General features: G+C 40.0%; 1 protein-coding gene across 1 annotated transcript in view; it reads left to right on the top strand.

Moving 5' to 3' along the window:
- The first annotated feature begins 5,007 nt into the window (after positions 1-5,007).
- LOC106580986 (stAR-related lipid transfer protein 13) overlaps positions 5,008-9,746 on the top strand; it is a 104,056-nt gene continuing 99,317 nt past the window's right edge. Inside the window, exon 1 of the mRNA XM_045703702.2 lies at positions 5,008-5,418. The gene's annotated coding sequence lies outside the window, so the exon portion shown is untranslated. The remainder of the gene's footprint in view (positions 5,419-9,746) is intronic.

The raw sequence follows: 9,746 nt of genomic DNA, 5'->3' as shown, positions 1-9,746 counted from the left end.
AAGCAGCCAATTGTTCAACGTGTTCCTCCAACTGTTGCCCCAATGTTGTTCATAAGAGCTGGCAAAGGGAAGAATGAGTTCCCCCCTCTTCTCCTCTCCTCTCCCTCTCCCTCTTCTACACTTAACAAAAACATAAACGCAACATGTAAAGTGTTGTTCCCATGTTTCATGAGCTGAAATAAAAGATCACAGAAATGTTCCATACACACAAATAGGTTATTTCTCTCAAATGTTGTGCACAAATGTGTTTACATCCCTGTTAGTAACCATTTCTCCTTTGCCAAGATAATCCAATCACCTGACAGGTGTGGCATATCAAGAAGCTGATTATACAGCAGGATCATTACACAGGTGCACCTTGTGCTGGGGACAATAAAAGGCCACTCTAAAATGTGCAGTTTAGTCACACAACACTATGCTACAGATGTTTCAAGTTTTGAGGGAGTGTGCAATTGGCATGCAGATTGCAGGAATGCCCACCAGAGTAGTTGCCAGAGAATTTAATGTTAATTTCTCTACCGTAAGCCGCCTCCAATGTTGTTTTAGAGAATTTGGCAGTTTGTCCAACCAGTCTCACAATTGGAATGCGCAGAGATACTGTGAAGAGATCCTGAGGCCCATTGTCATGCCACTTATCTGCTGCCATCACCTCATGTTTTAGCATAATGCATAATGCACAGCCCCATGTCGCAAGGATCTGTAAACAATTCCTGGAAGCTGAAAATGTCCCAGTTCTTCCATGGCCTGCATACTCACCAGACATGTCACCCATTGTGCATGTTTGAGATGCTCCGGATCGACGTGTACGACAGCGTGTTCCAGTTTCCGCCAATATCCAGTAACTTTGCTCAGCCATTGAAGAGGAGTGGGACAACATTCCACAGGCTACAATCAATATCCTGATCAACTCTATGCAAAGGAGATGTGTCTCGCTGCATGAGGCAAATTGTGGTCACACCAGATACTGACTGGTTTTCTTATCCATCCCTCCACTGTTTTTTTTAAGATATCTGTGACCAACAGATGAATATCTGTATTCCCACTCATGTGAAATCTATAGATTAGGGCCTAATGAATTCATATCTATTGACTGATTTTCTTATGTGAACTGAAACTCAGTACATTTTTTGAAATTTCCTTATATGAAGTGTAACTCAGTAAATTATTTGAAATTGTTGCATTTTACATTCATATTTTTGTTCAGTATAGTTCAGGGAGAGTAGCTCCATTTATTTAGTAGCAGGCTACTGAACTGGTTGGAGTTTTCCTGCTTTTTGTCTCGTTCCAAAGTCGTGCCCTTCTGCACACAGAGGTCAGAACTCAGACGACAGTCTATCATAGCAGTCCGTATAAGACACTGTAGTAAACAAAAGCGATGTATTATGCAGCTTTTTATCGGCTTGTTCAGACAACAACAAAGCCAACGCAAACACAGATAGGACCACCAAGGCCACTAAGGAATGTCATTCAACCTAGCAGCACGCAACAGAACCAAAGGGGACCATTCTATCTAATGTACACTCGCCCCATATCTCTCTAGTTACACTGTATATTTACCAGACACTCTTATCAAGACCGACATACAGCAGTGAATGAATACATTTTCATACTGGTCCCCTGTGGGAATCAAACCCACAACCCCCCATGGCATTGCAAGCACCATGCTCTACCAACTGAGCCACACAGGACTTGTGACTCTTTTCAGTTTCAATCGCCATTGAACACTATTGTATGTGAAACAACCCAGGAAAATCGCTATACAGTGCCATTGGAAAGTATTCAGACCCCTTGACTTTTTCCACATTTTGTTATGTTACAGCCTTGTTCTAAAATGTATTAAATTATTTCCCCCCCTCATCAAGCTACACACAATACCCCATAATAACAAAGCAAAAACAGGTATTTAGACATTTTTGTTAATTTATAAAAAAAATATAAAAAAATATCACATTTACATAAGTATTCAGACCCTTTACTCAGTACTTTGTTGAAGCCCCTTTGGCAGCGATTACAGCCTCGAATCTTCTTGGGTATGACACTACAAGCTTGGCACACCTGTAATTGGGGAGTTTCTCCCATTCTTCTCTGCAGATTCTCTCAAGCTCTGTCAGGTTGGATGGGGAGTTTCGCTGCACAGCTATTTTCAGGTCTCTCCAGAGATGTTCGATTAGGTTCAAGTCCGGGCTCCGGCTTGGCCACTCAAGGACATTTAGAGACTAGTCCCTAAGCCTCCTCTGCATTGTCTTGGCTATATGCTTAGGGTTGTTGTCCTGTTGGAAGGTGAACCTTCGCCCCAGTCTGAGGTCCTGAGCGCTCTGGAGCAGGTTTTCATCAAGGATCTCTCTGTACTTTGCTCCGTTCATCTTTGCCTCGATCCTGACTAGTCTCCCAGTCCCTGCTGCTGACAAACATTCCCACAGCATGATACTGCCACTACCATGCTTCACCTTAGGGATGGTGCCAGGTTTCTTCCAGACATGACGCTTGGCATTCAGGCCAATGAGTTCAATATTGGTTTCATAAGACCAGAGAATCTTGTTTCTCATGGTTTGAGAGTCTTTAGGTGTCTTTTGGCAAACTCCAAGCGGGCTGTCATGTGCCTTTTACTGCGGAGGGGCTTCCGTCTGTCCACTCTGCCATAAAGGCCTGATTGGTGGAGTGCTGCAGAGATGGTTGTCCTTCTGGAAGGTTCTCTCATCTCCACAGAGGAACTCTAGTGCTCTGTCAGAGTGACCATCGGGTTCTTGGTCACCTCCCTGACCCTTCTCCCCCGATTCCTCAATTTGGCCGGGCAGCCATCTCTAGACTGAGTCTTCGTGGTGCCAAACTTTTTCCATTTCAGAATGATGGAGACCACTGTGTTCTTGGGGACCTTCAATGCTGCATAAATGTCTCTGTCTCTCGACAAAATCCTGTCTCGGAGCTCTACGGACAATGCACCTGAGGTCAATTTCGAGTCTCATAGCAAAAGGTCTGAATACTAATGTAAATAAGGTATTTCTGTTTTTTATTTAGAATACTTTGCTTTGTCATTATGGGGTATTGTGTGTAGATTGCTGAGTTTTTTTAATGTATTTAATCAATTTTAGAGTAAGGCTATAACGTAACAGAATTTGGTAAAAGTCAAGGGGTCTGAATACTTTCCAAAGCCACTGTATGAACTATTTTACCCAACGAAAACATCTTAACCTTTACTATGTACTCTTAGAAAAAAAGGTGCTATCTAGAACCTTAAAGGGTTCTTCGGCTGTCCCCATAGGAGAACCTTTTGACAAACCCTTTTTGTTTGCAGGTAGAAACCTTTTGGTTCCGGGTAGAACCCCTTTGGGTTCCATGTAGAACCCTTTCTACAGAGGATTCTACATGGAACTCAAAATGGTTCTACCTGGAATCAAAAAGTGTTCCCCTATGGGGACAGTCGAAGAACCCTTTTGGAACCCTTTTTTCTAAGAGTGTCTTTTTTCCTTACAACTATGGCACATTTCATTTAGATATGACAATACTGTGGAAGCATACAGTAACAGTAGTGTTTCCTGTGTTTATGACTGTTCTCTGATGTTTATATGTACTAGTATGTTAAGGCAGGGCTGGTTGCTCATAAACACCTTAAATTAGATGTACGGAGTGCCGTGACAACAGCAGAGCATAGAACAGCTTTCAAAGAAGATGGCTGGAAACTATTGTTGACAGAGAAAGATGGCCATGGGCGGATAGCAGAGTTTTTTATGAATGAAAGTAAGACTGGGAGGAGGTCAGAGTGCAGCAGGGGCTGATTTCTGATTATGGCTTCGAGAGAGAGGAGGAGAGATGATGGGGGAGGAGGATGGGTTAGGAAGATCAGGGAGAGGGGGTGAGGAGTGGTGAGAAGAGGGGGTGAGGAGTGGTGAGAAGAGGGGGTGAGGAGAGGGTATGAATGAATGAAGCTGCTCTCTCTCTCCCCTCTCTCTTTCTCTCTCTCTCTCTCTCTCTCTCTCTCTCTCTCTCTCTCTCTCTCTCTCTCTCTCTCTCTCTCTCTCTCTCTGTGGAGTGGATTCCAGGGTGATTTACAGAAAGTGAGCTCCTTTGGTCTACTTCCTTAACTACTGTAGCCTATCAGGAGGCCCCTCATAAATGCAAACAACACACACTCAGCCAATCAGCAGACAGCAGCAGTAGCGTACCCCCCTAATGTGTGAGTGTGTGTTTACTATTCATATCACCCTCTGAGGAGCTCTATATGACAGGCTTCTAGTTAGTTCTAAGAGTGAATCTATATCCTACTGAGTGTAGGCAGAGCTTTGTTCCGCCTGGACTTCTCTGGATCAGAGGTCAGGTTAGTTCAGACTCCTTCCTATGCTAGTCTGATGTCGTGCAGAGCTGCCATCAATGACTCCTGTCTGTCATTCAGTAATGGACAGCATATGGCAGAACTAAAGTAGATTAGTTATGACTAACTTCAAATTTACATTTTTTTTTGGGGGGGGGGCACAAACAAGGCACTATCATTATGGCAAATACTTCACATACCTTATTATATCTCGGTTTGACACTTTTCCCTACAACATAGCAACATATCTTTGACCCTGAGAGGATCCTTTGGAATTCCTTATCTGTGCTATCTGTGTCTTTATATTTTAACCAGCTACAGCAGGATATCAAGGCATGGTGCCGCTCCTCCTCAGTAGTAATCTGCTCTACTGCGCCTCAGGAATGACTGCCATGCTGTTGCGTCCAGATAGGATGACACACACACGCACACACAAAACACACACTCTGAGTCCAGTGACAATACAGCCATGAGGTCACTCTGTCTTCACATCCGAACATGTTGTGTTAGCTGGAACCACATATTACCTTGCTCTCTTACGGTGCCAAATACCGAATACTGCTCCTCTCCATTACTCCCTCTCTCACTCCCACTTCATCTTTCTCCCTCCTACAGTATCTCTTCTCTCCTCCCCTTTCCACCTCCCACACAAATACACACACTCACTCTCACACTCCATGCCCTTACGCATATTCTGAATGGCTTAGTCAGAGCGCTAGCAGCATGCATAGAGGTAGCCAGCGCTAACCTCCACTAGCCCCTGAGGGAGGACAGATAGAGGGATAGTTGAGATGACAGTGTTGCCCTGCAGAGGAAGACCTGCTTGAAATGCTGACTGGAAACACAGTGGCTGCACTTCTGACAAGAGACTCTTCTACTCTCTCTCTTTTCTCTCTCTCTTCTACTCTCACTTTTCTCTCTTCTCTCTCTCTTTTACTCTCGCTCCTCTGTCTCTTCTGAGAGAATCTCCTAGTCCTTCACTCTTTCTCCTGCTCTCTCTTGTGTCTTAAGAGAACTTTGGTTCCACTAGGACGCTTTCTCTCTCTAGTGTTTTTGCGATGATCTCAGTTTGTCTGTTTAGACAACAAACATGACTATTTTCCACCTAACAGGTAAGACTCTACTTGCATCTCAAATGGCACCCTATTCCCTATATAGTGCACAACTTTTGACCAATCCCTATCGGCCCGGGTCAAAAGTAGTGCACTATAAAGGGAAGAGGGTTCCATTCTCTGTCTGTTTGTTTTCTGTTTTCATAGCACTTTGAGACAGTTTTTTAAATATATATTTTTTTAATTATTATTATTTATTGCAGATTGATTGTAGCTTCCATCAATGTAATTGTTTGCATCACTTCCAATCCCCCATATATCTTTTTGCAAATATATATATATATATATATATATATATATACATATATATATATATATATATATATATATATATATATATATATATATATATATATATATATATATATATATATATATATATATATATATATATATATATATATATATATACTATATATATATATATATATATATATATATATATATATATATATATATATATATATATATATATATACAAATATATATATATATATACAGTTGAAGTCGGAAGTTTACATAAACCTTAGCCAAATACATTTAAACTCAGTTTTTCACAATTCCTGACATTTAAACCAAGTAAAAATTCCCTGTCTTAAATCAGTTAGGATCACCACTTTATTTTAAGAATGTGAAATGTCAGAATAATAGTAGAGAGAATGATTTATTTCAGCTTTAATTTCTTTCATCACATTCCCAGTGGGTCAGAAGTTTACATACACTCAATTAGTATTTGGTAACATTGCATTTAAATGGTTTAACTTGGGTCAAAATGTTTCGGGTAGCCTTCCACAAGCACCCTACAATAAGTTGGGTGAATTTTGGCCCATTCCTCCTGACAGAGCTGGTGTAACTGAGTCAGGTTTGTAGGCCTCCTTGCTCGCACACACTTTTTCAGTTCTGCCCGCAAATGTTCTATAGGATTGAGGTCAGGGCTTTGTGATGGCCACTCCAATACCTTGACTTTGTTGTCCGTAAGCCATTTTGCCACAACTTTGGAAGTATGCTTGGGGTCAATGGCCATTTGGAAGACCCGTTTGCGACCAAGCTTTAATTTTCTGACTGATGTCTTAGGATGTTGCTTCAATATATCCACATAATTTACCACCCTCATGATGCCATCTATTTTGTGAAGTGCACCAGTCCCTCCTGCAGCAAAGCACCCCACAACATGATGCTGCCACCCCTGTGCTTCACGGTTTAATAAATAGATATGCCGATAGTGGACAACCTTGTTTTACTCCTCTTGACAGTTTAAAACTTTCTAAGAAGTAGCCATTATTTATTATTTTACACCCAGGGTTACTATACATGACTTTAACCCATTTAATAAGATATCCTCCAAAATTGAAATGTTCCAGGCATTTATATATAAGCTCCAGTCGCACTTTATCAAAAGCCTTTTCAAAGTCAGCTATGAATAGCATGCCTGGTTTCCCAGTTTTTCATAGTGTTCTATTGTTTTCAGTACTTGTGTTATATTATCTCCAATGTATCGTCCATGTGAAAAACCTGACTGATTAGAAATAATAATATCTGACAATACCTTTTTAATTCTATGTACTATACATTTTTTTGTTTAATTTTTGCATCACACACTGAAGTGTAAGGGGCTTCCAATTATTTTAATGGACTGGATCTTTATATTTACCACTTGTATCCTGTTTCAGTAATAACAAAATCAGACCTTCTTGTTGAGTGTACGATAATCTACCATTTACATAGGAGTGGTTATATATACTCCAAAAAAGTTTGGTATACCTCAACTGATATGCCATCCAGCCCTTGGATGTTTCACAGACTTAAAGGCTTTAAATGCATCAACAAGTTCCTCCTCTGTAATTTCACCTTCACATGAGTCTTTCTTTACAGCTGTTCATTTTACATTATTAATAGAAAAAAAATCCATACAATTAGCTTTGGTTAGAGAACATTTACATTACATTTACATCATTTAGCAGACACTCTTATCCAGAGCGACTTACAGTAGTGAACACATACATTTCATACAATTTCATACATTTTTTTTTCTGTGCTGGCCCCCCGTGGGAATCAAACCCACAACCCTGGTGTTGCAAACACCATGCTCTACCAACTGAGCTACAGGGAAGATGCAGGAGACTGAAACAAAAACATATGCTTAAAGTACTTTGCTTCCTCTTTCAAAATATAATTTGGTGAATCATGGGTGACTCCATCATTTGTAACAAGTTTCAGTAAATTATTTTTGGTGGTATTTCTATGTTGAATATTAAAAAATAATTTTGTGAATTTTTCCCAATATTCCATACAGTTTGCTTTACTTTTATAATATATTATGCTTGATCTTTCTTGAATGAGTTCCTCCATTTCTTTTTGTATTTCCTCTAATTTAATCTGGTACAGATTTTATTGCTATCCATCTGTTCTGTTAGACCTTCTATTTCCTTTGCTACTATGGACTCTTTTGACCTAAATTGCTTTTGTTTTAGAGCTGAGTACTGCATTTCATGGCCTCTAAAGGCACATTTAAAAGTGTCCCATACAATAAGGGGATCTGTTGTACCTATGTTATGTCGGAAGAATTCACTTATAAATTCCTCTGTCCTAGATAAAAACAAGTTATCATCCAATAGGATATGATTAAATTTCCAATATACTCGCCAACGTGGAAATTCAGTAAGAGTAATGTATATGCTAATTATCTGATGGTCCAACCACATTCTGTCCCCTATCAACACTTTTAAACTTTTGGTGCCAACGAGAATGACATAAGAAACTAGTCAAGACAACTAGCTTGATTGAGCCTCCGCCATGTATATCTCACTAGGTTAGGATATTTAAGCCTCCATATATCCACTAGTTCCAATACATCCATGACATTTGAGGGTGATCGTTTGTAATGTGATTTCCTTTACGGTCCATAGAGATTTCCTTTACGGTCCATATTTAAAACAGTATTATAATCTCCCACCATAATAATAGAGTCTTGTATTGTTTGTAGGGTTGATAATTTATAATAAATATTTTCAAAGAAATGTGGATCATCATTATTTGGTCCGTAAAGGTTAATGAGCCATATCTGTTTATGGTCCAATAACATATTTAAAATCATCCATCTACCTTGAGTATCTGTTAGGACAATTTGCGCATTCGGATCAAAATTACTGTTAATTAATATCATCCCCCCTTTTGAGTTTCTTTGCCCATGGGAGAAGTATATTTCATCCCCGGGCCTTTTTCCACACAACTTCATCTAAAATTGTTGAATGAGTTTCCGGTAAACAATAGATATTACATTCCTTCTCTTTAAGCCCGGTAAATATTGTTTGTCTTTTCTTATTATCTGCTAAGCCATTACAATTATAACTGGCTATACTTATTTCACCAACTACCATAATGAGATACAAGTTTCAAATATATTTATCATAATATATGTTTGTAAATTTACCATTAAAAAGTATCTTAGTGATTGAGTGTCCATATAGCTGTACCATAATATTTGCATTTCCACTAAGTAACTATCATGTTTCAGGTAAGACCCAGATGCAGACAGTGTCAAAGTAACAAAAGTTTATTACTAGTACAGGGGCAGGCAAAACGACAGGTCAAAGGCAGGCAGAGGTCAGTAATCCAGATAGGGTACACAAGGTACAGAACGGCAGGCAGGCTCAGGGTATGCAGAATGGTCAAAACCGGGAAAACTAAAACAGACAGGAGCAAGGGGGAAAATGCTGGTAGGTTTCACGAAACAAAACGAACTGGCAACAGACAAACAGAGAACACAGGTATAAATACATTGGGGATAATGGGGAAGATTTGCAACACCTGGAGGGGGGTGGAGACAAGCACAAAGACAGGTGAAACAGATCAGGGTGTGACAGTAACCCTCCAATTGTTCTCCACTATTCCACCCGCTAAAGTCCCTCCCGAACCCAAGTTGGGTTGTCATTCCAGTGACCGGCAGGCCACCCCCGTCCCCCCGGATCCCTAGGCCCCCCAAAAGGCCAAGACCCATCCTTTGAAAAGAGCACACGGTGCCACCCACAGAACAGAAGTAGATCAACTGCTAAAAACATTTCCAATGCTCTCACCTCAATTTGCTTTATATATAGCTATTAAAAACTATATATATTCCAAAATCTTGTGTATCTTAATTTCCATAATGAACTATTAATATGCTTAATAATATCGACAGTTCATGCCCTTTGAGACTGTTTCCCTCTCTGACTTCCAGGTCTGTCTGATTTGTTAGTCCTGGTGTCCTCACCGTGGGTTAATATGAGCTGTAGAGGTAAAATGTTGTAGGTTTCTTAAATCCAGGAAAATAGTTCAGATACAATGAAACA

This window comes from Salmo salar, chromosome 20 (assembly GCF_965601325.2).
Source record: "Salmo salar chromosome 20, fSalSal1, whole genome shotgun sequence".
NCBI classification, from domain to species: Eukaryota; Metazoa; Chordata; class Actinopteri; order Salmoniformes; family Salmonidae; genus Salmo; species Salmo salar.
This window is presented reverse-complemented; position numbering and strand designations above follow the sequence as displayed.